This window comes from Pseudophryne corroboree, chromosome 4, assembly GCF_028390025.1.
Source record: "Pseudophryne corroboree isolate aPseCor3 chromosome 4, aPseCor3.hap2, whole genome shotgun sequence".
NCBI lineage: Eukaryota > Metazoa > Chordata > Amphibia > Anura > Myobatrachidae > Pseudophryne > Pseudophryne corroboree.
Genome location: NC_086447.1, coordinates 913,817,599 through 913,843,639, shown reverse-complemented (window position 1 = coordinate 913,843,639; position 26,041 = coordinate 913,817,599). Strand labels below are relative to the sequence as shown.

Genomic DNA, 26,041 nt, shown 5'->3' with positions numbered 1-26,041 from the left:
GTTCGCTATTTTTTTCGTTTGCACAACATATTCGCAAAATTGCGAATACGTTGCACAAAAGCGAAAATCCGCCCCCAACGTATTTTTCCTATTTCGTACGCAGTAATACACAAAGTAGGTGTAAGCCAAATTACATCGCACTAATGCGAACCCATCGCAATACCACAAACCTCATCGTATAAAACCTAACTTCTCGTAGATGTCCTCTTAAAATTGCACACGCTTTTAGTGAAAAAAACGCACAGCAATGTTTTTTTTAAAACTTTTAAGTTAAATATGGCTCCACAAGCCTTCCTCAATTACGAATCCAATTAGTGTAATGATTGATAATGGTCATGACCAATTAAGTCTACAAATAATACCTGAAGAACACTTTGTAGGCATAATGGGCCATTAACATTGTGAATAAGTTATTTTTAATGTAGATGTGGGAAATGTGGCTTTTTTTTTTTGTAGAGGTTTAGTGTGTGAATAAATGTGTTAACATGTTTTTAAAATCAATAAGCTCCTAACTATTTTTAATGTTTATTTTCGGTATAAATTTTAAACTCACATTCTTAAGTTACATGTCAGAAATGTTTAAGTTAACCAATTTCTGCTAGGCAATCTGCAGTTCCTTTATTGCATAAATGAACACAACACCCCATTAACTGGAAACAAACATGTTTATTTGATTTTATTTTTTAAACAAAATTATTATATATATATATATTTATTTTTTTTTTTTTTTCATTTTAAACAAATTTTTCTAACAAATCGACTGTTGCCAGTAAATTTTGTAGTTGCTGGCGCATGCTGGCCAGAATTTCACCTAAACTTATGGGAACTCCAACTGCAACATCTGAAATTAAGATGCAAAATAAACATTAATAACTTCCTCACATTACTTATTATACAAACAAGGCACAAAACACACTTTAATGCAGGCATGTCCAAACTGCGGACCTCCAGCTGTTTGTAAAATACATATCCCAGCATGCCTTGACCCAGTTTTGCTGTCATAGAATGCAAAAGCTGTGTCTGGCCATGCTGGGATGTGTAGTTTCTCAACAGCTGGAGGGCCGCAGATTGGACAGGCCTGCTTTAATGGCCAAGTAACTACATCATGGATGTTTTAATTAGAAAACATTAGCAGAACAACACACAAGCCTGCTCAGCAAGGTTTTTTTTATTTTTTACTTAAACAAAGTGTGCGACACCATGGGGTACATACAGTAATATGGGAGTTATATTGTAGATGGAATGTTACCCATAGCAACCAATCAAAATCAATATATTATCTTGTAGAAGGTGCAAAATAATTGAATAGTATGATCTGCTTGGTTGCTATGGCCAAAATAACAACTTAAATAGTAATACCATCTTAGTAAATGTAGCCTCATGCAGGGATTCATTCACATCTGGAGTGAAGCAGTTTTTTGGGGTTTTTTTGTGTTTGGCCCTGCATCATCACAATGCATATCCACAGCTTCAGAAGGACCACATATCGTAGCATGCCCACACTCCATGAAAGACTGCCTTCCAACATAAGGTCAAACAGCTTTCTAAATGTATAAATCCTAAATAGTAGGAGTGTAACTTTCACAACACAAATCACTGTGTCCTTAGCCTGACTAACAAAGTGACTCCTGCGACTTTAATTTGAAAATATGGAAATACCCAGGCACAATTGTAAAAGTAAAACCACACAAAAAGTATCACTCAGGTCTAAATGTTTTGCATATAATGTATCTCATACAACCCCTGTTGTGCAGCCAAACCTGTCGACATAGTGATTGACGACCCAGAGTGGCCATCCTCAACATTGCAGATGTAGACACTGTACATATAATGTTCCTCACACAAATGTAAATGCATCATCCATACCATAATGAAGAAGACAACCATTTAACCTTGACAAAAGATTGCCCACAGTACAACACTGCATTTATTTGAATGTTTTTTTTATTTTAAAATAAAAAAAATAAGGAATGTGTGTGAACTTACTCTCCTCTGCAACTTGCCCACCTCCCTCAAGTGGCTACGGGGCCTCTGCTGCCCATTCTGTTGGCGGCGAAGGTGGCTGGCTGGGGGATGGAGGCTGGATGGGGGAAGGAGGCAGGATGGGGGGAGGAGGGTCTAAATGTGTTAGAGGATGGAAGGGGGAGGACCTTACAGAGGGGTTTGTGAATGATAGGGTGAGGGTGGTGGAGTGGATTTTTGGGACACAGAGGGGGAGGGGGACAGAGAGGGGGATTGGTCGGGAGAGGGGAATTGGGCTTGAGAGGGGGTTTGGAGCAGTTCCTCTAAGGACTAATGACAAGAGGTCCTGGGTAATGCCCACTTTAATACATGATGGGGACACAATGGGCAACGGCTCCTCGGTGGTCTCCTGGATTGGAGCTAAACTCTGCGAGAGCGCATCAGCCTTGATGTTTTTTGACCCAGGGCGATATGTTATCAAAAAATTAAAGCGAGCAAAAAACAAAGCCCATCATGCCTGCCTGGCATTGAGACGCTTCGCTGACTCTAAATATGCCAAATTCTTATGGTCGGTGAGAATTGAGACCACAAACTTAGCCCCCTCAAACCAGTGTCTCCACTCCTCGAGTGCATCCTTAATAGCCAACAATTCCCTGTTACCCACGTCATAATTCATCTCGGCAGGTGAAAATGTATGGGAAAAGTAAGCACAGGGATGAAGGCGATTATCAGACACTCCCATCTGAGAGAGCACTTCCCCAATACCCATCTCAGAGGCATCCACCTCCACCACAAAAGGACGCTCTGGATCTGGGTGTCGCAGCACCTTGGCCGAGACAAATGCCCTTTTGAGACAGGCAAAAGCCGCTTTGGCCTCACAAGACCAGTGAGCAACATCCGCCCCTATCTTAGTGAGTGCCACCAAGGGCGCCACTATAGATGAAAATCCAGCGATAAATCGTCTATAAAAATTCGCAAAGCCCAGGAAACGCTGAAGCGCCTTCAAACTAGTGGGCTGCACCCAATCCAGGACTGCCTGTACCTTGGAACCCTCCATTTGGAAACCTTCTGGGGAGATAATATATCCTAGAAATGCGATTTGCTGAACTTCAAATTCACACTTCTCCAGCTTCGCCCCAAGCCGGTGGTCTCTGAGTTTCTGGAGGACTAAGCGTACATGCTTCCGATGTTCCTCCAGGGAATGGGAGAAGATTAGGATGTCATCTAAGTATACAACTAAGAATCTATCCAAATATTCCCTGAGCACATCGTTCATGAAATCCTGGAAGACTGCCTGGGCATTACAGAGCCCAAAAGGCATCACCAAATATTCATAATGCCCTGAGTGGGTATTAAAGGCAGTCTTCCATTCATCCCCCTCTCTTATTCGGATTAGATTGTATGCACCGTGTAGGTCAATCTTAGAAAAAAATGGTGGCAGTACGAACCTGGTCAAACAAGACTGAAATGAGAGGCAGTGGGTACGAGTTTTTAATCGTGATACAGTTCAATTCCCTGAAGTCGATGCAGGGTCGCAACGAACCGTCCTTTTTACCCACAAAGAAGAACCCCGACCCAACTGGAGACTGTGAAGGTCTGATAAATCCCTTAGCCAAGTTCTCCTGAATGTACTCTGCCATAGCCTGAGTCTCAGGACGTGACAGGGAGTACAACCTGCTCTTGGGAAGCTTAGCATTTGGCAACAAATCAATGGCACAGTCATAGGGGCGATGGGGAGGTAGTACCTCTGCAACTTTTTTGGAGAACACGTCCACTAAATCTGCATAACACCCTGGCAATCCTGGCAAACTTAGCTGCGAGAGCCTGACTGGAAGGCTCAAGCAACTCCTGAAACAATCAGTACCCCAACTAATAATCTCCCCAGAGACCCAGTCAAATTGAGGATTGTGGGCCCTTAACCAGGGTAACCCCAACACCAATGGGGCAAAAGTACACACAGTCACATAAAAGGACAATTTTTCAGAGTGTGTGGCTCCAATAAACAAAGAAATCTGGCTAGTGCAAGAGGTAATTTTACCCTGGGATAATGGTTCCTCGTTTAACCCACAAATCTCAATTTCCGATGCCAAGAGTACTAAGGGAACAGAGTGCTTCAGGGCGAATTGGCGGTCCATAAAAACCCCGTCGGCCCCACTGTCCACAATGGCCTCAGTCTTGACAGTTTGACCGAGGATCTTCAAGGTCAGCGGAATGATAAAAGTCTTCTTGGGAAATTCTGACTTCTGGCCTGACAGGATATTTCCCATCACCCTCAGGCCCTGAAGTTTTCCGGCTTTTCTGGGCATGATACTACCACATGACCCTTATTCCCACAGTACAAACACAACCCCTACTGTCTCCTCCGCGTCTTCTCACGCGAGGAGAGGCGGGTAGCCCCAATCTGCATAGGCTCCTCGGAAAATTCCTCAGAGTCTGAGGTTCCCTTGGGAAAGAAGGAAACCTTGGTCACCCTTTCAAGCCTACGCTCTCTCAGCCATCTATCCACCCAGATGGATAACTGCATGAGCTGATCCAAGCTATCAGGCAAGGGATATTGTACCAGTTGGTCTTTTATCTGGTTAGAAAGACCTCTTCGGTACTGGTGTCTCAGGGCTGGGTCATTCCACTGGGTATCATGGGCCAACCTCCGAAACTCCATACAGTAAACCTCAACTGGCCTTCGCCCTTGCTTAAGGATCGAAATCTGAGCCTCGGCTGAGGCCGTCTTGTCAGGGTCATCATACAACATGCCCAGTGCCGTATAAAAAAAGCATCAACACTTTTAAGCGACGGACAGTCAGGCTGCAACCCATATGCCCAGACCTGTGGGTCTCCTTGTAGCAAGGAAATCACTATGCCCACCCGCTGAATCTCCGACCCAGAAGACTGAGGCCTAAGCTGGAAATATAGCTTGCAGCTCTCCTTGAAACAAAAGAACTGCGAGCGATCTCCAGAAAAACGATCCGGAAGATTTACTTTCGGCTCCTTAACCCCTGAAGGTGCTGCTGTTGCGGGAGCTCCGCCAGCGGCCTGGGGGGTGTGCATTTTAATGGACAAATCATTAAATTGTCGAGTCAGGACCTGCACCTGATCGACCACCTGTTGCAGCGTATTTTGAGGGGTATGCTCCATATTCCCACAAAATTTCAACAGGAGTATTAGGCTGCTGAATATGTTATGCACACCAGTGCCTGCAGGAATGTACTGGTGTCTGAACTGTTATGCAAACCAGTGCCTGCAGGAATGTACTGGTGTCTAAACGGAGAGGGATGCAAAAACAAATGAACTCACAGACAGACTGGGGAATATGACATTACATACACAGAAGGTGATAGGGTAAAAAAAATAAGAATTTACTCACCGGTAATTCTATTTCTCGTAGTCCGTAGTGGATGCTGGGAACTCCGAAAGGACCATGGGGAATAGCGGGCTCTGAAGGAGGCTGGGCACTCTAGAAAGATCTTAGACCACCTTGTGTGCACTGGCTCCTCTCACTATGACCCTCCTCCAAGCCTCAGTTAGGACACTGTGCCCGGACGAGCGTACACAATAAGGAAGGATTTTGAATCCCGGGTAAGACTCATACCAGCCACACCAATCACACCGTATAACTCGTGATATTAAACCCAGTAAACAGTATGAAACCACTGAGCCTCTCAACAGATGGCTCAACAATAACCCAATTTAGTTAACAATAACTATGTACAAGTATTGCAGATAAAACCGCACTTGGGATGGGCGCCCAGCATCCACTACGGACTACGAGAAATAGAATTACCGGTGAGTAAATTCTTATTTTCTCTGACGTCCTAGTGGATGCTGGGAACTCCGAAAGGACCATGGGGATTATACCAAAGCTCCCAAACGGGCGGGAGAGTGCGGATGACTCTGCAGCACCGAATGAGAGAACTCCAGGTCCTCCTCAGCCAGGGTATCAAATTTGTAGAATTTAGCAAACGTGTTTGCCCCTGACCAAGTAGCTGCTCGGCAAAGTTGTAAAGCCGAGACCCCTCGGGCAGCCGCCCAAGATGAGCCCACCTTCCTTGTGGAATGGGCATTAATAGATTTTGGCTGTGGCAGGCCTGCCACAGAATGTGCAAGCTGGATTGTACTACAAATCCAACGAGCAATAGTCTGCTTAGAAGCAGGAGCACCCAGCTTGTTGGGTGCATATAGGATAAACAGCGAGTCAGATTTTCTGACTCTAGCCGTCCTGGAAACATATATTCTCAGGGCTCTGACCACGTCTAGCAACTTGGAGTCCTCCAAGTCCCTAGTAGCCGCAGGCACCACAATAGGCTGGTTCAGATGAAATGCTGACACCACCTTAGGGAGAAACTGGGGACGAGTCCTCAATTCTGCCCTATCCATATGGAAAATCAGATAAGGGCTTTTACAAGACAAAGCCGCCAATTCTGATACTCGCCTGGCAGAAGCCAAGGCCAATAACATGACCACCTTCCACGTGAGATATTTCAGATCCACGGTTTTTAGTGGCTCAAACCAATGTGATTTTAAGAAACTCAACACCACGTTGAGATCCCAAGGTGCCACAGGGGGCACAAACGGGGGCTGAATATGCAGCACTCCTTTAACAAATGTCTGAACTTCAGGTACTGAAGCTAGTTCTTTTTGAAAGAAAATCGACAGAGCCGAGATCTGTACCTTAATGGAGACCAATTTTAGGCCCATATTAACTCCTGCTTGCAGGAATTGCAGAAATCGACCTAGTTGAAATTCCTCTGTTGGGGCCTTTTCGGCCTCACACCAAGCAACATACCTCCGCCATATGCGGTGATAATGATTTGCTGTAACCTCTTTCCTAGCTTTAATAAGCGTAGGAATGACTTCCTCCGGAATGCCCTTTTCCTTCAGGATTCGGCGTTCAACCGCCATGCCGTCAAACGCAGCCGCGGTAAGTCTTGGAACAGACAGGGCCCCTGCTGTAGCAGGTCTTGTCTGAGCGGCAGAGACCACGGGTCCTCTGAGATCATCTCTTGAAGTTCCGGATACCACGCTCTCCTTGGCCAATCCAGAACCACGAGAATTGTGTTTACTCCTCGCTTTCTTATTATTCTCAATACCTTTGGTATGAGAGGTAGAGGAGGGAACACATAAACTGACTGGTACACCCATGGTGTCACTAGAGCGTCCACAGCTATCGCCTGAGGGTCTCTTGACCTGGCGCAATACCTCTCTAGTTTTTTGTTTAGGCGGGACGCCATCATGTCCACCTGTGGACGACCCCACTGATTTACAATCATTTGGAAGACTTCTGGATGAAGTCCCCACTCTCCCAGGTGGAGGTCGTGCCTGCTGAGAAAGTCTGCTTCCCAGTTGTCCACTCCCGGGATGAACACTGCTGACAGTGCTAGTACATGATTTTCCGCCCATCGGAGAATTCTTGTGGCTTCTGCCATTGCCATCCTGCTTCTTGTGCCGCCCTGTCGATTCACATGGGCGACTGCCGTGATGTTGTCTGACTGGATCAGCACCGGCTGTTGTAGGAGCAGGGATTTTGCTTGACTTAGGGCATTGTAAATGGCCCTTAGTTCCAGAATATTTATGTGAAGGGAAGTCTCCTGACTTGACCAAAGCCCTTGGAAGTTTCTTCCCTTTGTGACTGCCCCCCAGCCTCGTAGGCTGGCATCCGTGGTCACCAGGACCCAGTCCTGTATGCCGAATCTGCGGCCCTCCAGAAGATGAGCACTTTGCAGCCACCACAGAAGAGACACCCTGGTTCTTGGGGACAGGGTTATCAAGCGATGCATCTGAAGATGCGATCCGGACCACTTGTCCAACAGGTCCCACTGAAAGATTCTGGCATGGAACCTGCCGAATGGAATTGCTTCGTAAGAAGCTACCATCTTTCCCAGGACCCGCGTGCAGTGATGCACTGATACCTGTTTTGGTTTTAGGAGGTCTCTGACTAGAGAAGACAACTCCCTGGCTTTCTCCTCCGGGAGAAACACTTTCTTCTGGACCGTGTCCAGAATCATTCCCAGGAACATTAGACGTGTCGTCGGGACCAGCTGTGACTTTGTGATATTCAGAATCCAGCCGTGCTGGCGCAGCACTTCCTGAGATAGTGCTACTCCCACTAACAACTGTTCCTTGGATCGTGCCTTTATTAGGAGATCGTCCAAGTACGGGATAATTAAAACTCCCTTTTTTCGAAGGAGTATCATCATTTCCGCCATAACCTTGGTAAATACCCTCGGTGCCGTGGAGAGTCCAAACGGCAGCGTCTGGAATTGGTAATGGCAATCCTGTACCACAAATCTGAGGTACTCCTGGTGAGGATGGTAAATGGGGACATGCAGGTAAGCATCCTTGATGTCCAGGGATACCATGTAATCCCCCTCGTCCAGGCTCGCAATAACCGCCCTGAGCGATTCCATCTTGAACTTGAATTTTTTTATGTATGTGTTCAAGGATTTCAAATTTAAAATGGGTCTCACCGAACCGTTCGGTTTCGGCACCACAAATAGTGTGGAATAGTAACCCCGGCCTTGTTGAAGTAGGGGTACCTTGATTATCACTTGCTGGGAATACAGCTTGTGAATTGCCGCTAGCACCGCCTCCATGTCTGAGGGAGCAATCGGCAAGGCAGATTTTAGGAACCGGTGGGGCGGAGCTGCCTCGAATTCCAGCTTGTACCCCTGAGATACTATTTGAAGGATCCAGGGACCCACCTGTGAGCGAGCCCACTGATCGCTGAAATTCTGGAGGCGGGCCCCCACCATACCTGGCTCCGCCTGGGGAGCCCCACCGTCATGCGGCGGACTTGGAAGAAGAAGCGGGGGAGGACTTTTGCTCCTGGGAACCTGCTGTATGTTGCAGCCTTTTTCCCCTGTCTCTGCCTCTAGACAGAAAAGACCCTCCTTTTCCACGCTTGTTTTTCTGGGTCCGAAAGGACTGCACCTGATAAAATGGCGCCTTCTTAGGCTGTGAGGGGACATGGGGTAAAAATGCTGACTTCTCAGACGTTGCTGTGGAAACTAGGTCGGAGAGACCATCCCCAAATAATTCCTCCCCCCTATAAGGCAAAACTTCCATGTGCCTTTTGGAATCTGCATCTCCAGTCCACTGGCGAGTCCATAAGCATCTCCTGGCAGATATGGACAATGCACTTACTTTAGATGCCAGCCGGCAGATTTCCCTCTGTGCATCTCTCATATATAGGACTGAATCCTTAATATGTTCAATTGTTAGCAGAATCGTGTCTCTGTCTAATGTGTCAATATTTTCTGACAGTTTATCTGACCATGCAGCGGCAGCACTGCACATCCATGCTGACGCAATAGCTGGTCTAAGTATAATGCCTGAGTGTATATATACAGACTTCAGGATCGCCTCCTGCTTCCTATCAGCAGGTTCCTTAAGGGCGGCCGTATCCTGAGACGGTAGTGCCACCTTTTTAGACAAACGTGTGAGCGCTTTATCCACCCTAGGAGGTGTTTCCCAACGTGACCTATCCTCTGGCGGGAAAGGAAACACCATTAGTACCTTCTTAGGAATTACCAATTTCTTATCAGGGGAAGCCCACGCTTCTTCACACACTTCATTTAATTCATCTGACGGGGGAAAAACTACGGGTAGTTTTTTCTCCCCAAACATAATACCCTTTTTTGTGGTACCTGGATGTAAATCAGAAATATTTAACACCTCTTTCATTGCCTCAATCATGCAGTGAATGGCCTTAATGGGCATTAAATTTGACTCATCGTCGTCGACACTGGTGTTAGTATCCGTGTCGACATCTACTTGTGCCATCTGAGAAAGCGGGCGTTTTAGAGCCCCTGATGACTTTTGAGACACCTGGACCGGCACGAGCTGAGAACACGGCTGTGCCACAGTCGGCATGTCGTCAAATTTGTTATGTAATGAGTCTATACGTGCACTCATTTCCTTCCATAAGCTCATCCACTCAGGTGTCTGCCCCCCAGGGGGTGACATCCCTGCTAAAGGCATCTGCTCCGCCTCCACATCATTATCCTCATCAAACATGTCGACACAGCCGTACCGACCCACTCCACACACACAGGGAATGCTCTAATAGAGGACAGGACCCACAAAAGCCCTTTGGGGGGACAGAGTGAAAGTATGCCAGCACACACCAGAGCGCTATATAAGGCAGGGACTAACTAAGTTATGTCCCTTATAGCTGCTTTTTAATATATATTATATACTGCGCCCAAATAAATGCCCCCCCCCCCTCTCTCTTTTTTACCCTTTTCTGTAGTGTAGTCTGCAGGGGAGAGCCAGGGAGCTTCCTTCCAGCGGAGCTGCGAGGGAAAAATGGCGCCAGTGTGCTGAGGAAGATAGCTCCGCCCCTTTTCCGCTGCCTATTCTCCCGCTTTTATATTGATTCTGGCATGGGGTATTTACCTCATATATAGCCCCTGGGGCTATATATTGAGGTATTTTTGCCAGCCAAGGTGTTTTTATTGCTGCCTCAGGGCACCCCAGCGCCCTGCACCCTCAGTGACCGGAGTGTGAAGTGTGAGAGGAGCAATGGCGCACAGCTGCAGTGCTGTGCGCTACCTTGGTAAAGACTGATGTCTTCATGCCGCCGATTTTCCGGACCATCTTCTTGCTTCTGGCTCTGTAAGGGGGACGGTGGCGCGGCTCCGGGACCGAACATCAAGGCTGGGCCTGCGGTCGATCCCTCTGGAGCTAATGGTGTCCAGTAGCCTAAGAAGCCCAATCCGGCTGCAAGCAGGCGAGTTCGCTTCTTCTCCCCTTAGTCCCTCGCTGCAGTGAGCCTGTTGCCAGCAGGTCTCACTGAACATAAAAAACCTAAGACTATCTTTCTTTTCTAAGAGCTCAGGAGAGCCCCTAGTGTGCATCCAACCAGTGCACACCAGGTAGTCTAAGATCTTTCTAGAGTGCCCAGCCTCCTTCGGAGCCCGCTATTCCCCATGGTCCTTTCGGAGTTCCCAGTATCCACTAGGACGTCAGAGAAATAAACACAAAGTGAACAGAGAAGCCCAGAGGCTAAGAAACTGGGTGTCTCCCTAGTATTAGGAATGCTCAGATGGGAAAAAACAAGATGCTGTGTTTTGATACGTAGAGAACCCGAAATGCTGTTGCTAAGGGCAACAGCAAAACCCTAAAGGGTTACCAACGGGTGTGGCAGTAAACTCTTTGGTCAGAGATGGAATAATAGACACAAGGAGAGTCTCCACAATCCTAATCCTCACTTGCAGTGCACAGGTTCAGCTTACTGCCACTAAACTGACAACTGAACACCTTGCACAGTGAGAAAGGATTTTGGCAGGCAAGTCTGAGAATACAGCCGCAAACTTGCTAAGTTCACAGAGTAGCAAAAGAACCCCAGCAAGTTAAACAACTGACTCCAGTCTTACTGCTAGGTCTGAATTGGCAGAGTGTAGTACCAAATCCCCAGGCCTATTTGCAGTAAGCAACAACAAATACAAAGCTACACAGTACTGGCTAACTTTCAGGAACTGACTAACCAACAAAGATTCAGCAGCATCTGCTTAACCTGAGAAGAAGGTTTATAAAGCAGGTGCTCTCCACGCCCCACTCAGACCTCACAGACTGTGAGCACAAAAACCAGCACCGGATCCCCTGCCGTGCACAGAGCCTGTAACCACTGCACAGCAAAAGACCCAAACCGGAGTATCAGCTGCGCTCAGGTTACTCCGCTAGCACTTGTCTCCCGGTTGCCATGACGACGTGGCAGCACAGGGCAGGAGACCCTAACACTGAGCAAGTTATTGGGTGCAGTTGACAGCCTGTGTAGCAATTATGCTCAACATTCACTTTTGCAGAAGCACTTTGATACAGTCACTACTGCTTGCCCTACCCACACACACTGTCATGTTTATTCTACAATAGTGTATTGTAAGTGTGCTAATTTTCACACTCTCACATAGTGAAAGTAGTCAAAGTTTATGCAAAAAATCTGTTATGTACTGTAATATTTTACTTACTGCGCCTACGTAGGTTACGGATTTGTTGGCGTAGCTCCACCAACAGGTCCGGCGTACGCTTGCGGAGGTCGCTCCAGCGCCTCTCCAATTGTATTACGGTCCTCCGGCTGCGGACTCGGGTCCTCAATAAGCGGTGGACCTCCACGCAGGCCTCGCACTTTACCCTATTTGGGACAAAGGGCCCTGCGTAGCCTACGCGGCGCTCCATCACTGCCACCAGGACGCGCAGCTCGCGGCGTGTGAATGCTGCTGCGCGTATCATGGTAATGGCGTTTTACATATATGGGCTTATACAGTATTTATAGTTTGTGTTGGCATGTGATTGGTTGGAAATGTATGGTGTCATCTGTAATTAGCTTTATTGATATGTGTACATTGATGTGCAGGACAGTTTGCCAAGTTCTCATGGGCGGAGATTCGCACCCGCGGACACACACATACACACACACACACACACACGCACATGCACATGCGCGCACACACACATCATTCAGATATGGCTTCAAATCATATACATATTAGTCTACACATATATATATAAAATAAAAACATTTTTTTTAATTAAAAACCATTGTATACAACATACTTACACAACATACATAAAAAGGAGAACATTACATAAAAAAACTGTTCTGTAACAATATAAAATACTCTGAAAGCTCACTCAGAACTGTGCTCACTCAGAAATGTCCACCTAGCTTCAGTAATTTTCAGCATACACCCCCACACACACACAGGTTGCATGCAGGGCGTTTATATAGCCAGTGCAGCAATTACTGGACCAATTTGCAAAATATACACCTGCGCGGAATTCCGCACCGGAAAACGCAAGCAGCTATAAATAGCTAAACACTCGTGCATACACACATGCCACCAGCAACATGGCTACTCATGAGCAGACGGCAGCAGAGATGGACGAGGTGCAGAAGCAGATGGCAGCTCTAGCACATAGAAGCTTAGCACTGCAGAGGCAGATGCTTGAGTTTGCCAATGCTGACTCAGAAATACCAGGACCCAGTACTATACAAACTCCTTCTGATACCCAGGAGTTAGGAGTGAATCCCCAGCCAGATATAGCTAGTGGGGAAACTGAGGGTGATTCCGGACTAGCAGCTCAAACACAAACTACACAAACAGCTAGTGAAGAGGAAGATGGTGAGGAAGGTCAGGATGATACCTCACAGGCTACTTCCAAAAAAAAGAAAAGACAGACAGTCTTCACTAAGAGGGAGATACGGATTTTGGTCACACAGGCCATGCAAAAAATACATCGAGGACCCAAAAACATGGGTGCTGCAACCAAAGACAGAATTTGGAGTGACATCACTAATTCTGTAAATGAAGTCGGCTCAATAGTCCGCACCTCGCAGGAAGTTCGAAGATGGTAAGTGTATATTGCCAGTCCTTTTTCTGTGCCAAGTATGCTTAAAAAGTTACTTTGATGTGATTTTGCCTATAGCAAACAAATGCATAACATGTGTACTATAAAGTAAAACAGGTTTTCATCATTTAACACTCTATTTTTCACAACATATGTAGTTGCTTCAAATCCCGCCTGAAGGGCAAGAGGTCTGCGGAGTGGAATGTCTCGAGGGCAACAGGGGGCGGTCCTGCTGCCACTGTGAAATACACAAAAAAAGAAGGAAAGAGGGTTCGGAATGCCCTAAAGTGGTGCACACAATCTTATACTAAAATATAACTTTTATTGACATATATAATAAAACCAGCGAATATTTAAGAAAAAGGGTAAAGTAGTGTAAGTAAGAAAGAAATCGTGATTAAAATTGAAAAAGCTGCGCACTAGATGTCATCCGTATAATTCCTAAATTCTAATGTTTGAACAATGGAGAGTGTCCTAGGAGTGTATATTTTCTCTATAGCTGTAAGTCTTTTAGTTCACACTCCTGAAATTAGTGTCTCTTTTTTTCTTTTTTTCTCTCGTCCCTTTCAGGATATATAATATGAGACCTTTAGGGAAACAGGACTCCTATTTTCTTAGTATATATTAGTAGTGAGATGGTAATAGTGCCCTAATGGTTTGCTGCGTTTTAATAATAATGTATAAACATGATAAACTGATCTCCCAAACAATGTGTGTTGTGTTTTGATTGTATCACTGGAATAGTAACAAAAATTCTTGCTAGGCTTCAGTTGTATCACAGAAGTGTTTGTATGTTCTCTTGAGTTCCTTTAATATTGTTACATCCACTACGAGTGAGTCATGTGTGTAATGATACAATTGTAACACATGCGAGAGAAACAGCAGGTGTCGGATTCTCACATTGAACTCTAAGGGGCCCTACTCACTCGGCGATTCGCCGCCGAGGTGCCCGACGGCCGATACGGCCGACGGGCAACCCGGCGGCGGGGGGGGCAGTGACGGGGGGAGAGAAGTTTCTTCACTCCCCCGTCACCCGGCTGCATTGAAGTGCAGGCTAATATGGACGAGATCGTCCATATTGGGCTGCATGCACAGCCGACGGGAGACCAGCGATGAACGAGCGCGGGGACGCGCATCGTTCATCGCAGGAGTCTCCACACTGAAAGATATGAACGAGTTCTCGTTCATTTATGAACGAGATCGTTCATATCTTTCAGTATATCGGCCAGTGTGTAGGGCCTATAACAGCCTTATGATTTTTGGCTGTTTATGCTTAATGAGCTTATCTTGATTTTATTGTGACATGCAAGTGGGCTTATTTGCAGCTAACGTTGCTGCTTATCATCATAATGCCCCTGTCACAATATTAATTAATGATTGGTATTCACAGTGTTAATAACTTGGCACTTTCCCCTCGAAATCACTACAACATTATAATGTAATCGCTCCTAAATCATTCATAGAGGAGCATTCAAGATTAATTCTCTTGAATTAAGATAGGACAAAAATGAAACAGGCTTATTAGATAACAATTAGTCATTAAGAGTGTGAACCATGTCACTGATGTCCCAGTATGTGTGCAGTCCTTTAAACAGTGTTTTATAGTATATGTATACTGTTCATATCGGGACTAAGTACTGCATAAGGACATTAATTATAGGCATTTAATACATGTCATTAATTAAGCCCAGTGATTTTCAATGTGCATAGTAGAATCAGACATGTATATTCTCAATTGGGCTGTTTCCCATTCAAGGAGCACTTGATTCACAGTTCACTGCATACTGAGCTTCACACTACACACTGAGACAGGTATCTATTATGGCTGTTTCCTATTTCCCCAACTATCGTGGGAAGACACTCTCCATAAGATTAATCCTTCCTATTCTAACATGCTACGGTGACTGTCTAAAGTGCGCAGCTAGCCTGACGCACGCTTCGCTGTTTGCTTCATCAGAGGCAGGCCACTGTGAAATATACAGATCTGGAGGAGATAGCGATGGACTGTGTGAGCTATGAGGAGGGGGTTGGGGTGTCTCATATGGACACGGACCTGCCTGAAATACTCTATGCACATGACTTGCCAGGTAAGTTTACACACATATTTGTATTGTTTAATTTTTTTTACTCTTTTTACACTCATTCTTCTATTTGCTTTACACATAACACAGCACAGGGGGGTGAGCAGGTAGAGTCACAGGAGGGTTATGTGGCTGAGGCTGAGGTGGAGGGACCTAGTGTGTCTGGCACTGTGGGACCCCAAATCCCACTCATCCAGATTCCAACTGGCCCCCCCACCCAACCCTGACTGAAATAGCCAGGCATGGTGAGAGCCTGAATGCTTTTCAGGACAGGATGCTCCGGGAGGTAAGCCAGATACCTGTCCAGCTCACTGAGCACAGAACCAGTGTGGAGCAAGGTGTAGCTCAACTCTGCCAAGGTCCGGCAGAGATCAGGCAGGGCCAAGATCAACTCACCTCCTCCTTCCATGAACTTGCCAATTCCATTCAGCAAGGGCTCCAGGACATCGCTGTCTCCCTTGCCCACAGTGGCAGAGAGCCAGCCACATCGGCTCCCTCCCCCTGCCCAGGAAGAACATCCCACTGGGCAAGGCCCTCGAAGGTCGCTCCGCAGACCAAGCCAAGAAGAACTACATCAGGCGGGGGAAAAAAAGAGAAAGTGATGTCTTTCCAGATGGGCAGCACCCATGTTTTGCATGTTGCCTCAATGTATTTTTTTTATTTTGGCTTGTGTGGCCAGAATGTAGAACTCCCTCAAAATGAAAGGTTTTCTTTAAATTGCAGCCTGTGAGTTATTTGTGCCTACACCTGATCCATCTTCCTCTCCTAGCGTGCCGTGTATGTTTGTGTGTGTCTACCTCAGTTCCCCTAAAAGTTTTGTCTGGCTGGGGGTTCACTTACTTAATTGAAAACATCATATTTGGTCAGAAGATGTGGTTACCATAGTACTGGGTCCTGCTATGTGCATTTGGCCAATGCCATCTGCTTGCTGCTATGTCCATCTCTGTATGTTATGCTCATTTGTAGCCATGTTGTGTTGGTGATTTACATCTTTTTTTGAAGTTAAAAAAAAAATTACTTTACAATTGTTTGTGTGTTTTAGTAAAGGTTATGCACTCAGGAAAATTGTGCCCTGTAAACTTGATCATGGCATATTGACATTTGTGTAACAAGGGAACAATCAGAATATTAAGACAAACATTTCATAGTGTAATTTTAAATCTGTATGCCTTGCAGAACACTTAAATGGCCCTATAAAAAAAAACTTGGGTTACTAGGGGCAACATGCCATAGTATTAGATATGGACACATATTCCCCCCCCAAAAAAACCAACATATTAAATCACATTAAATGTAGGCTGCATTATGGTGCTCATGTTATTTGGTATGTACAAAGGAATATGTCTATGTCGAGAAGATTTAGATGATGTAGTTTAGAAGTTGGTTTAGTCACATTTGATAGTATTAAACAAATAATTAAAACATGCATTTAACATCAAAGTATTTATATTTGTCCCAAATATACAGTGCATTCTTTGTGAGTGTGTCAGATTTATACGTGGTAACAATACAAATGTTAAATGGACATATAATTGCTTTTTTGAGTATTTTGTAAGAGCAGTGTTTGCAGAGTAATTGCTCAACAGGTGAATTCAGTTGCTAATTAATTGCTAATCAGAGCAGACACACACTTGTATCAGTACTGAGTAGCTGCAGCCCTACACACTAAAGGTGGCCATCCACTACTCAGACTTGTCTGAACTGCAGATCTCATCAGATTTCTCTTGAGGTCTCCCGGGAGCTTCCCGGGAATCGGATCTGACCCTGGGCTTAATTTTCACTACATTCACTTCAGATGTATCTGATGCGATCTATCATGTGTCAGATCGCATCAGATATATCTGATGCACACATGCTACATGCGATTGATCTGATGCTGCTGCTGCCGCTGTTCCCCCTCTTGGTGGGTGGGAGTGGCTAGGCAGATGCCAGTCAAGTGACGCTTCAGATGAATCTGATCAGATACATCTGAAGAAAAAAAACCAATCCGATGTGCACCTGTTTTCTTCAGATTCAGATAAATAGTTGGGGCAGCCTCAGAGATCTGTAGTTCAGACATATCTGACACGGGAGTGCGCATCGGATCGGAAGAGCCATCCGATGTGACACTTTTCTTCAGACTTGACGGTCAGATGCGTCGAAATCTGAAGAAAACTGCCCAAATCGGACTAGTGGATGGGGGCCTTAAAAGATTATCTGTCCAATCTGGCTGATTGGAAAGAAAATCTGGCAATGTCTCGGAGCAAATGGTAATTCACAATTTGCTCTCAAACATTGGAAAACAGACAAAAATGGACTTTAAGATAAATTGGTTAAGTTTGTTTCATTAAACCAATTTATCTGAACTGTTTTTGTCCATTTTCTTGATTTTGGTAGCAAATTGTTGATTGTCATTTGTTCCCAGCCATTGCCAGATTTTCTTTCCAATCAGCCAGATTGGACAGATAATCTTTTAGTGTGTAGGGCCCTTTACTCTTCGGCTGCGTCAATATAGCGAACATTTGATATGTACTTTTAACATGGGAAACGCATTTTTGCCAAAAACACGCCTACTGCTGAATGCATACTCCCACACTAGCCGCCCACTTTCACGCCCATTTCGTAGGATTGCGAAGCCGTGCCTCGGCCACGCCTCTGTCACTCCCTGTTTTCGTTTGTATATTACGAGCACATTTTCATATTGCAATTCTGCACAAGTGTCGTATCGTTTGCTTCGCGCATGCGTATTCCCGCTTCTGCGCATGTGCAGTTTGTGTGTTTTTTGCCGTTTGCTATGCGATGATCTGCTGCGAACAACTCGGAATGAGGGCCTATATGCAGACTTGTCCCTGTCCTTGATTAGACCAATGACTATGGTATCGCCTGCGAATTTGATCATTTTTACCGATTGCACCTGCGAGGTGCAGTCATTTGTGTACAGATAGAAAAGCAGGGGAGAAAGGACACGTGCACATGAGGTAAACTTCCCCACTTTCACGACCTGCTTCCTGGCCGACAGGAAATCTACAATCCAGGAGTAGGTAGATTCCGAGACCCCTAAAAAGGAGTAATTTGGGGAGCAGAATGCTAGAAACAATTGTGTTGAATGCCGAGCTGAAGTCAACAAACAGGACCCTCGCATAAGTACCCGGCAGGTCCAAATGCTGCAGAATATAATGCAGCCCCATTTTTCAGCATCATCAACACACCTGTAAACTACAAGGGGTTTAGGTGAGGGCCTTTCACCTTTTTCAGATGGTTCAACACTAATCGCTCAAACACATTCATGACCACGGGTGCCAAGGCAATTGGTCTGTAATCAATCAGGTCCGCGATGACTGATTTCTTTGGGACCGGGATGATAGTGGAACATTTGAAACAGGAGGGCACCCTACACAGCTCTAATGATTTGTTGAAAATCCTGGTGAAAATGGGGGCAAGCTGTTCAGCGCAGGTTCACATAGCAGATGGTGAAACGCCATCTGGACCAGAAGCCTTCCTAGGTTTTACCTTCCTGAACAGCTCCTCCACCTCCCCTTGACCCACGTGTAATGGATTAAGAGACAGATATTCAGGTCTACCTGGCTCGTAGCTACAAGGGGGGGGGATGTTACAGGAGAACACAGAGGAACAGCTGGGGGGGACAGCGGCAGGGGGGTTTCAGGAGAACAGAGATAAAAAGCTGTGGGTGACAGCAGTAGGGGGAGGGATGGCCATCGCTATTTTAGCTAGAACCATCGATAGCTAGAAAACATGCTATCATCTACCATCGATGGTGCCCGGCATCAAATGGTTGTGCATGCGCAGGAGAGGTTTTGCTGGAGAAACAAACCAGTAGCATAATTTTCCTTTGCGCATGCGCAGGCAGCACCCCATCCCCCTGCAAGTAGCAATCTTCCCTTTCCATTGAGGGGGGGCGGGAAGGGGTGGTGCAGGTGCAAGAGATTGACAGCTGGAGTAGAGCTGAGCAGCTGCAGGAGGCATCCGTGTCTGCTGCCGGCCGGGCCTAGGATGAATACTCACTATCAGCAGCGCAGCGGCAGGCTGCGGCAGCACAAGTAGTGACATTGACTGAGGACCTAATTCAGATCCGATCACAGCAGCAAATTTGTCAGCAGTTGGGCAAAACTATGGGGGTCATTCCGAGTTGATCGCTAGCTTCTGTTGCTCGCTTCGAGGCGATCAGTTAAAAAAATGGCAAACCTGCGCATGCGCCTGCACCGCAATGCGCACGCGCGTTGTACGGGTACAAAGAACATTGTGGTTTTGCACAGGTTCTAGCGACAATTCCATTTGCACAGCCGAACGCAAGGAGATTGACAGGAAGTGGGAGTTTGTGGGTGGCAACTGACCGTTTTCTGGGAGTGTTTGGAAAAACGCAGGTGTGGCCGGGCATTTGCAGGGCGGGTGTCTGACGTCAGGCAGGGTCCTTCGTAGCCAGAGCCGGCCCTGACCAATATGGCAAGATTTTGTCTGGTGCCCCCTAGCACCACCGCTGGTTTCGGCTCTGACCTTGTACCTCTTTACCGGCACAATCACCCCTCACCTATACCAGTCCTTATTTTGGTGCTTGTATCCCCTATATTTTAAATAGGAACAGTTCACACATTCGGCGCACAGCCCAAAAAGGGGAGTGTTTTTGCTGGCAAGGGGCATGGCCACACAATAGTAACCCCAATTCAAATTACGCCACTTACTACAACTTTATTCACATTTTATCATGCAATAGTGTCCATAACTCACATTACATCCCACAGTAGTATCACTTTACCTTATAAACATTACTCCTCACAGTAGAGCCCCTTATTCACATTACATCACACTGAATTGCTCCTTATTCACATTACACCACACCATATTGCTCTTTATTTACATTAGATGACACAGTAGTGCCCTTCTATACGCAAAGCCACATAGTAGAGCACCTTATGCACATAATGCCACACATTAGTAATGCATTTATACACATGATTCCACACGTAATGCCCCTTACACATATGACACACATTATTAATGTCCTTATAAACATAATGCGCCTTACACATTATGACAACCTTTATTAATGCCCTTTTACACATAATGTCAATTACACATATGCCGCACATTATTAATGCCCTTATACACATAATGACACACAACATGCCTATATACTATGTGAGACTGTGGCTGTATCTGCATATTAAATGCTACACACAGAATATAGGCATGTTGCATATCATTTTAATCAGCAGAAGCTGCTGATGCCCCTAGGCATATCAAATGCCCTAGGCAATTGCTTAGTTTGCCTATGCCTATGGCCGGCTCTGTTCGTAGCAGCAAACATCGCACAGAATAAGTAACTACAGGGCTGGTCTTGTTCTGCACAAAATGTGTTTGTAGCCACTCTTCTGCACAGGCGTTCGCACTCCTGCAAAGCAAATATACACATTCCCTCGTGGGTGGCGACTATGCGTTTGCACAGCTGCTAAAAGTAGCTAGCGAGTGATCAATTCGGAATGAGGGCCCATGTGCACTGCAGGTGGGGCATATCTAACATGTGCAGAGAGATTTAGATTTGGATGGGATGTGTTCAAAATGAAATCTAAATTGCAGTGTAAAAATAAAGCAGCCAGTATTTACCCTGCACAGAAACAATATAACCCACCCAAATCTAACTCCCTCTGCACATGTTACATCTACCCCACCTGCAGGGCCAGATTAAGCTTTGGGGGTGCCCGGGGCACTTAAGACCAGGGGGGCCTGGTGGAAGGTGGTGGATGTATATTAGATTGTGCATACTTCCCATTCCAGGAGGGACACAATGCTCTCTACATGGACTTAATATATGATTGGCGTCGTGTGTGTTGTACTATTTAATTGATAAGAAAGGTGTTTCAACACAGGTGATTGCAATCATAAATTTAGAAGAAAGTCCAGGTAGAGAGAATTTTGTCCTTCCTATAATGGGTCATGGTGATAGGTATAGATTGTGTATATTAAATTTAAACCAATGGTGTATATTAGTTTTAACTAATAGTGTAATAATGTCTAGGTACTGTTTATAGCTCCACCTAACTGAAAGACAACTATTTTATAAACTTTTATTGTAGTGGAACATAGACAACTTAACCTTAAAATACACACAAAAAAATAAAATAATTAATTATACAAGAATAGCATCAGCCTTTGTACTACTTACACACTGAGACAGGACTCAGGAGGACTCCCTGTCTGTGTCTCTACCTCCTAGAGCCAAGTGGTTTAGTAGCATAACAATTTACACAGGACAGATACCCCCAGGCAGTGAGGAGGAGAAGCTGGGATCCCCGTGTCACTTACAGCTCTCTCCACCCTCCTATCTCTACTCTGGTCAGAAAGCACCATCGGTAGCTCATGAAATATGATATTCCTGTGTCTCTGCTTGCACTGCATACTGTCCTGCTCTCATTCTGGCTGCTGATTCTGCTACTGCTTAAGAGGGAAAGCTAGGGTGATCTGGCTGGGGGGGCCCTCTGACAAAGGGAGACCGGGGTACAGTATGCCCTGAATCCCCCCCCTAATCTGGCTATACCCACCTGCCGTGCACATGGTTTTGCCCAACTGCTAACAAATTTGCTGCTGCGATCAGATCTGATTTACCCCCTGAGTCTTTTGTGGGGCTTTGAGCACGAGAACAAAAAAAAAACCTCCAAAACATTGCCATCAGTCCCCTACTACCGATGGTGGAAAACAATATGGTTCTCCACCATCAATGGGAAAAATATTCAAAATTGACCATAAACCATTGATGATTTCAAATCATTGATGGTCGAAGGCCACCCCTAGGGCGGGTTATAGGAGAACAGAGAGGAATAGCTGGGGAGGGGACAGCAGCAGGAGGGATTACAGGAGAACAGATAGGAATAGCTGGGCATGGGGGGACAGCAGAAGGGGGGTTACAGGAGAACAGAGAGGAATTGGTGGGGGGGACAGCAGCAAGGGGGTAATAGGAGAACAGAGTGGAATAGCTGGGGAGGGGGGCAGCATCAAGGGGGTTACAGGAGAACAGAGGCATAGCTGGGGGGGCAGCAGCAGTAGGGGTTAGAGGTGAATAGAGGAATAGCTTTGGAGGGGGGGGCAGCAGGGGGGGTTACAGGAGAACAGAGAGGAATAGCTGGGGAGGGGGTGACAGCAGCAGGGGGTGTTACATGAGAACAGAGAGGAATAGCTGGGGAGGGGAGGACAGAAGCAGGGTGGAGGTTACAGGAGAACAGAGAGGAATAGCTGGGGAGGGGGGAAGGACAACAGCAGGGGGTGTTACATGAGAACAGAGAGGAATAGCTGGGAAGGGGGGGACAGCAGCAGGGGGGGTTACAAGAGAACAGAGGAATAGCTGTGGAGGAGGGTACAGCGGCAGGGGGGTTACAGGAGGAGAACAGAGAGGAATAGCTGGGGAGAGGGGGACAGCAGCAGGCAGAGGCGTAGCTAGGGTTTTCGGAGCCCAGGGCCAGATGAAAAAACAAAACAAAAGAAGCATGTGCGCGAAAAAATGCCTGTGGCCACACTCCAGAAGGGGTGTGGCCACGCACCAGAAGGGGTGTGGCCACTGAAAATGGCCCACAGTGCCAGATACAATGCCCCACAGTGCTGGATACATGCCCCACAGTGCCAGATACATTGCCCCACATTGGCAGATACATTTCCCCCCAGTGCCAGATACATGCCCCACAGTGCCAGTTACATTGCCCCACAGTGGCAGTTACATTGCCCCACAGTGCCAGATACATGCCCCACAGTGCCAGTTACATTGCCCCACAGTGCCAGATACATGCCCCACAGTGCCAGTTACATGCCCCACAGTGCCAGTTACATTGCCCCACATTGCCAGTTACATTGCCCCACAGTGCCAGTTACATGCCCCACAGTGCCAGTTACATTGCCCCACAGTGCCAGATACATTTCCCCACAGTGCCAGATACATGCCCCACAGTGCCAGTTACATGCCCCACAGTGCCAGTTACATTGCCCCACAGTGCCAGTTACATTGCCCCACAGTGCCAGATACATTTCCCCACAGTGCCAGATACATGCCCCACAGTGCCAGTTACATTGCCCCACAGTGCCAGATACATGCCCCACAGTGCCAGTTACATTGCCCCACAGTGCCATATACATGCCCCACAGTGCCAGTTACATGCCCCACAGTGCCAGTTACATTGCCCCACATTGCCAGTTACATGCCCCACAGTGCCAGTTACATTGCCCCACAGTGCCAGATACATTTCCCCACAGTGCCAGATACATGCCCCACAGTGCCAGTTACATTGCCCCACAGTGCCAGATACATGCCCCACAGTGCCAGTTACATTGCCCCACAGTGCCAGATACATGCCCCACAGTGCCAGTTACATTGCCCCACAGTGCCAGATACATGCCCCACAGTGCCAGTTACATTGCCTCACAGTGCCAGTTACATTGCCCCACAGTGCCAGATACATGCCCTACAGTGCCAGTTACATGCCCCACTCAGTGCCAGTTACATGCCCCACTCAGTGCCAGATACATGCCCCACTCAGTGCCAGTTACATGCCCCACTCAGTGCCAGTTACATGCCCCATTTAGTGCCAGATAGATGTCCCACTGAGCCGCCCCCCCCCCCCCCCCGTCACTCACCGCTAGTTGATATGTGAGGGGAGGAGAGCGCAGCGCCTCTCCTTCCCCTCACCACTCCATGTCTCCAGCGGCTGTCTGGCGCCGGTTCGCTAGCCAATCAGAGGTCGCGGACCTGCAGCCAATCTGGAGCCGGTCCGCAAGCTCTGATTGGCTAACGCCGCCGGAGACCTGACACCAGTGCCAGATTAAGGGCCACATGGGCCTGGAGCTGAAATATATGAAGGGCCTATTGTATGGCGCCGCGGTGAGTGTAACCATCACCGTGGGGGTATGACTGTTGTGGAGGTGTGACCAATATTGTGGGGGCGTGTCATGTGTCATGGGGTGTAATTAGAACTAGAACTTTGCGGGCCCCTTAGCAACATTTTGAAGTGGCCCCCTGCAGCTTCTAGAGAGACACCTCTCTCTGCAGTGCTCCACCAGTGTTAGTAATGTACTGTTTATTAGGAGAAAGCTCCGCCACTGATAAAACTACAAAATAATGTAAATTGACAATTCTAGAAACACTGCATTGCAATAAAACAGACTAAATGGGACAAAGGGGGTAATTCTGAGTTGATCGCAGCAGGAACTTTGTTAGCAGTTGGGCAAAACCATGTGCACTGCAGGTGGGGCAGATATAACATGTGCAGAGAGTTAGATTTCTTGCCCAACTGCTAACAAAGGTCCTGCTGCGATCAACTCAGAATTACCCAAGGCAGGTGATGAGGGTAGAAAAATGCAAGCACCACCACCCCAGAAATATTTTTTCCAAATAGCACTCTGCACTGCAGTGATACCACCACCTCCTTACTGTATGTGCAGTTTGTTTTTATTCTACCTGTACTGTACGTGTAACCCCTGCTCTTACATGTTTATCAATTTCCCCATCATACTGTATGTTATACCATGTAACACACAAGTTTCCGACCAACTACATATATACTGAGACCAACATCCTCAATAGGGTCACAGGCCTGGTGCCATAATCCCGGGCGAGCGCATGTCGGGCTGCAGGATAGGTAAGCCATGGGGGGGAGGGGGGGGGGATTAAGGTTAGGTTTAGGCTGCGGGAGGATGGTTAGGGTTAGGATGAGGGTGAGTTAGGTTTAGGTACCCCCGGGGAGGGGTAAGGTTAGGCTGTGGGAAAGGGGGGAGGGTTAGCTTTAGGTAGCGGGAAGGGGGGGTTAGGTTTAGGCACCCATGGGGACGGTTAGGCTGTGGAGAGGGTGGGTAGGTTTAGGCTGCTGCAGGGGAGGGTTAGGGGACCATTGGGGAAAGGTAACTATACTTACCTTCCCCCTGTCGGGATTCTGAATAGCGGGATGCTGCAGTCGGTATTCTGACTGCCGGCATCCTGCTCACTGGCATTTCAATCCCTACTTATTTGTGCTATGCTTACAGATACTTTCATTCACATATACTGTATAACGTTTTGCTCTTACCTGTGTCACAACTGAATAACCAACACTAAATGATTTCTTTTTTACTTACATGAAGGATCTCTTTGCAAATTGTTTTTTTTTTTTTTTTTTTTTTAAATGTCCTATGTACTTTTACAAATAATCTAAAGATTAGAACATGATTATAGGGCATCCCCAACTGACATACTTTATGCCTCAAACATGATATGGTCATTTAACTGGAGGTCTACTCCTTAGCAGATAAAACAGTATTGGCAAAAGTATTGCCCTTTCACCCCAAGTGATAAACTCTCTGACCTTCCATTCTCTGAACATCCCCTAATCCTTCATGTTCCGCGGGAGACGACTACGTTGCAAGTGCTTCCTGAACCTGGATTCCTTCAACAGCAGCCAGTTTAATGCCTATGCATGACACAAGGGGAGTGACAGATCGCACGGTATCTGTAATAAGGTGGCTGGGGAGGCCGGGGCCAGCCAGCCACAAGGGGGTGAGTAGTATTCAGATGGAACACCTGGGTGGCCAGGCTCTTATGCGTCCCCTGCCATTGCCAGGCATCAGGAAAATTTGTTTAGTCGGAAGCCTATGGCTGGATGCTGCAGGGGGAGCGACGGGACTCGTGGTGGCCTGGGCTCTGTAGAAGC

General features: G+C 46.7%; 1 long non-coding RNA gene across 1 annotated transcript; it reads right to left on the bottom strand.

The window, feature by feature from the left end:
* Positions 1-704: 704 nt before the first annotated feature.
* LOC134911891 (uncharacterized) lies at positions 705-26,041 on the bottom strand. The gene is made up of 3 exons (XR_010176939.1): positions 25,697-26,041; positions 15,783-15,955; positions 705-841 (listed from the first exon to the last, which is right to left on the bottom strand). It is a non-coding gene; the product is annotated as an uncharacterized LOC134911891 (long non-coding RNA).